At 37.2% G+C, this 5,004-nt stretch overlaps 1 long non-coding RNA gene across 1 annotated transcript; it reads left to right on the top strand.

Moving 5' to 3' along the window:
• The first annotated feature begins 768 nt into the window (after positions 1 to 768).
• LOC140856065 (uncharacterized) lies at positions 769 to 4,287 on the top strand. The gene is made up of 3 exons (XR_012139466.1): positions 769 to 1,103; positions 3,302 to 4,001; positions 4,097 to 4,287. It is a non-coding gene; the product is annotated as an uncharacterized lncRNA (long non-coding RNA).
• Positions 4,288 to 5,004: the final 717 nt, after the last annotated feature.

Here is a 5,004-nt window from a genome sequence, read left to right on the forward strand (position 1 = left end):
CTCATTACTATACAAAAATGAACCTAACTGGGTCACACAAACAAGAGTTAGGATCTGGATGTCATCAATTGAGCTAGCTCAGTTCGATTGATTTGGATTAGATCTAATTAGGTTCAAGAAAATCATGCTAGCACACGATTGAGCCTAACTTTCTCCTCGTATAATCTTTTTCATATCGACTGGGCTAAATGTGATTTGATTCACCCAGAGAACCTTGAGAAGGTTTCTCTCAGTCTGACTGGAGCCAGTCCAGCTCAAAAAATTTTTATCTTAATTCATGAGATGAATTTAAGACAACACCTGCTAATTCCTGTCACCTGCCATTTTTATTTTAGGACATCGGTCAAACATTGATCCATGGACCTTGGACTGAAGGCCCCTTGGCAAGAGGTCATTGGAGAGTTTTTGTGGAGTGTCTACCTGCTAATTTTACCCTCAAATTGGGCACCATAATCAGATATGGCATGCGCCCCAAGTGGATAAGGATAGAGTCCCATGAGATGAGGACTCTATGCCTTGATTGACTCAAACTGTTGGGTGCCAATCTCACTGTGTTTATCCAGTGTTGGCACCTACAGTAGGAGGGTTTGGTGGGATTCTTATCTGATATGATCAGATGACATTTCTCCACTAATTAAATTTTTTTTAGAATTAATTAAAATTTTTTGATGGATCGAATGATGTGGCACTGCATGGCACAGCAGGGTCTATTTAAACCCTGTCTGCATCTAGGAGAGAAAATCTGCTCAATACCTAGCAAAAGCCTGATATCTCTCTACTTATTTATATCCCCTCTAGTCCTCTCTCTCCCCTCTTCATGTCCAAGAAGTTGGGCATCCATCTGGTGCTTGTCCAAGGCGTGGTAGCTCCCTGATCAGAAGGCTGCAGGGATTTATCGAGAAGCTGCTGCTCCAGCTTCAGAAGATCTTTTGAAGATCTTTCAGATCAGATCAAAATCTGATTTTTGGAGTAAAAATTTGTGAGGAGAAGACAATTTAGATCCTACTTGAGTGGATACCAGTAGAGGCCAGGTGACTGCGTGGCTATTTTTGAACCTCGGGTATTGCTGCGACCATCTACAGGGTAATCTAGTTATCCTAGAGGTATTTCTCTAATCTCCAAGTTTTAGATTTAATTTTAAATTTAATATTAGATAATAAAAATTAGATCTAATAGATCTTAGATCTAAAATATTGTAGGATATATTTTTTTAAAAAAATATTCCACCCCAGATCTCATTAGATCTGGAAGATCCTACAAGGAAAAAGGCGATTTTCCCTTCAACTGGTATCAGAGCCAGGTTGATGACTCTATTTCAGATCTAATTTTTAGTTTTATTTATTTGATATTAATAGATTTTAGATATCACATCAGATGTGATTGGATCTGAAATCAAAAAAATTTAAAATTAAATCTAAGTAGATCTAACATGTATGAGATGCATGACTAGATTAGGAATAGTTTAAACTATGAATAGCCTTGAAGTTTTATATTTTAATGTGATTAAAATATAAATTAGATCTAATTTATTTTTTGATTTTTTGATATTATAAATATTATATTCAGATCAAAAAATAAAAAATAAAATTTAATTAATTCATAAGATTGATCTGCTGCATGCCTAGACTAGTTGTAGAATTATTCTAGTAACTGTCTAGAATAGATTTTATATTGAATAGTTCAATTTAAATCTTATTTTTCAGATGTTACATGTGATGTATCAGATTTGAAAGCATGCTAATTAGATTAGATTTTAATACATGAGATGTATGCAAAGCATGCATAAGTTAGATCTGAAATTATATATATGATATGTAACTTAGATCTAACTAGTTTTATAGTTAAATCAATATTTCTGATTAAGGTGTTCCTCATGACCGTCCGGTCATAAGAACAAAGTAGGATTTAAGATCCTCTCCTCCCATTCAATGAGGTGTTCTTATGGTGTGTAGAGGTGCTGCTCGTTTATCCTTAATCAGAAATTAAAATTTACTTTTCTGCAAAATCTTAGATCCTGAAACCTTAAGATTTATTTACATATTTTATTTATGAACCCAAGACTTAATTAATGAATTAAGCTTATGAAATTAAATTAGGTCTAAAATTAAGAATTTCAGATCTAAGTCATTTTCATAAAATTGGTTTTGGACTTGGGTAGCTCAATTAGGTCTAGCGGTTGATCAAACCGAATCAAAAGTTGGTTAAGGGGGATCATGAAAGCTAATAATTGACCAGTCTAATAGGATTAAGTCTAGGTCAAGGTCAAATCACATTTAGATGTGACTCGATCAAGTTAAGACCTAATTTGGCTCAGTGGTTAGAGCCTGGATTGTAGACTAACTCAATTGGTTTTGGTTCGACAATTTGGTGTCTAAGGTAAGTTGGGCAGATGCGACTGAATGGTTTTTAATTAGGAGCTACTTGACTCGAATACATTCTTGTCGAGTTAATGGCATATCCCTTCCATCGGTCTCACTTACTTGGCCATATGTGTCGACCCAGTTCTGATTTGAGGTGACTAACAATTCGAGCTAACCCATGCCACTAGGTTAGTTATAATTGTTATAACTATGTCAAGTCAAGTTTAATGAGACCTAAATTAAATCTCTCTAAGAAAATATTAAGTCTAAGGTCTTCTATCATTGTGGATGTGCGGACCCTTCTCGGGGTTGATTATTCTCGGCTGGTTACAGTGATTCAGTTACATCGAAAAGATGCAACCATGTCCATTAGGCATTGGATGCTACAGATTAGAGGATAGGTTGTGCTCAATATTCTGGATACGATGAGGGACTCAATCAGAAATCTAATTCATGCAAATGGTGGGTCTGACTTAACTAAGGATTGGAGCAATATTTTGGATACGGTGAGCTTCATGAATTAGAGATCAAGTTTTGGGTGCATCATGATTAGAGAATTATTGGATAAGAGTTGTCCACTCATCGGTTGACCCATCACCAATAACTATTAGGTGAGGTGGTGAGCCAGTCGGTGAGACCGCACCACCCACTAGAAATCACTAATCATGGAGATTTTCACATCTCTACCTAGGGAGTGTAGGGATCTGAGAAAATAATGAGAGCCTAATTTGTTTAAAAATAAAATCTCTAAACAAATTGGTTAAGTCTGATTACAAAATCTAACTAGAAACTTTTGACTCTCTACAGGAAATATGTTTGCGTTCAACCCCCTGACCTAAATACTAGACACCCACAGATTGACTGGACCTAATTTCAAGGACTGATTGAGAAACTACAGAATTATTTTGGGTTTCGAGAAACTGACTCATGTCTTGGATCAGGATCCACCTGCCATGCCAGCACGTCCGACTGCTGAACAGAGAGCATCTCTGAAAAAATAGATGGATGAAGATAACAAAGCTAGGTACTACATGTTGGGTGCCATGTTTGATGACTTGCAGCACCAGCATGAGAATATTATGACTACCTGCCAAATGTTGGCTCACCTATAAGAGTTGTTTAGTGAACAAAGTCGCGCAGCCAAGAATCAAGTCTGCCAAAGGCTTTTTAAGGCTAAAATGCGTGATGGGCAGTCAGTCCAAGATCATTATTTGACAATGATCAAGGATCTTGAGGAGCTTGAGAAGCTCAGTATCATCTTAGACAAGGATTTTCAGATTGATATGATCCTTCAGTCCTTATCCGATGCATATGGTCAGTTCATCATGAACTTCCATATGCATAAGATGCAGTGTACCTTGACTGAGTTAATGAACATGTTGGTTACGGCTGAGCTTTCTTTGAAGAGTTCAAAAGGCTCAGTCTTTACTATGGAGTGGACTTCTTCCAAGAGAAATTTTTTTGGAAAGAAGAAGTCTGTGAAAAAGCAGAAGGTGTATGGAAAAAGAAAGAAGACGGAACTGAAGAAGAAGGCTGCTGAAAAGAAAAAATATTTCCACTGTAATTCAGATGGCCATTGGAAATGAAACTGTCCTCAGTACCTGGCCATCCTAAAGAACAAGAAGGATGGTCCTTCTAGAGGTATGCTCATTATAGAATCTAATCTTACGATTTTCTCTACATCCAGTTGGATACTTGACTCTGGTTCTAGTGCTCATTTGTGCACTTCTATGCAGGATCTTGAGGAGAGCAGAAGGCTGAGGGATGGGGATATGATCCTACACATCGAGAATGAAGCAAGAGTTGCTACTGTGGCCGTGGGAACCTACCCTCTCTGATTACCGTTAGAATTAGATTTAGTTCTTAGAGACTGTTATTATGTGCCTGCAGCAAGCAAGAATTTGATTTCTGTTTCATGTTTAGCACAAGAAGGCTATGTGATTAGCTTTCATAAGAACTATTGTAACAAATTTTATAAAAATAATAAAGTTACAAATGATTTTCTTATTAATGGTCTCTATCAGCTATATATTGATGTATCTGTATTTAATATCGAGCAAAATATGAATGCCATAGGAATTAAAAAGCCTAGAGATAGTCTAAATGATAGGTATCCGTGGCACCTAAGGCTAGGTCATATATCGGAAGACAGGGTTAACAAATTGGAGAAATTTGGGCTATTGAGTCCGTTGACTTTTGAGTCATATCCAGTTTGTGAATCATGCCTTCAAGGCAAAATGACCAAGCTCCTTTTTGTGGGACATGGGGAAAGGGCCGCAGACCTACTTGCCTTAGTACATACAGATGTGTGCGGCCCATTTGATGTGCCGGCTAGAGGCAACTATGTCTACTTTATTGCCTTTACCGATGATATGTCTAGGTACGGATATGTGTTTCTAATGAAACACAAGTCTGAAGCCTTTGAAAAGTTCAAAAAATTCAAATATGAGGTAGAAAAACAAACAAGAAAACCCATTAAGGTTCTTCGATCAGATCGAGGAGGTGAATACCTTAGTCGGGAGTTCCTAGACTATCTTAAGGACAAGGGCATAGTCTCTCAATGGACTCTACCTGGAACATCACAACTCAACGGGATTTCAGAACGGAGAAATCGGACCCTATTAGATATGGTCCGTTCTATGAT

Source organism: Elaeis guineensis, chromosome 3 (assembly GCF_000442705.2).
Source record: "Elaeis guineensis isolate ETL-2024a chromosome 3, EG11, whole genome shotgun sequence".
In the NCBI taxonomy this organism is placed as follows: Eukaryota; Viridiplantae; Streptophyta; class Magnoliopsida; order Arecales; family Arecaceae; genus Elaeis; species Elaeis guineensis.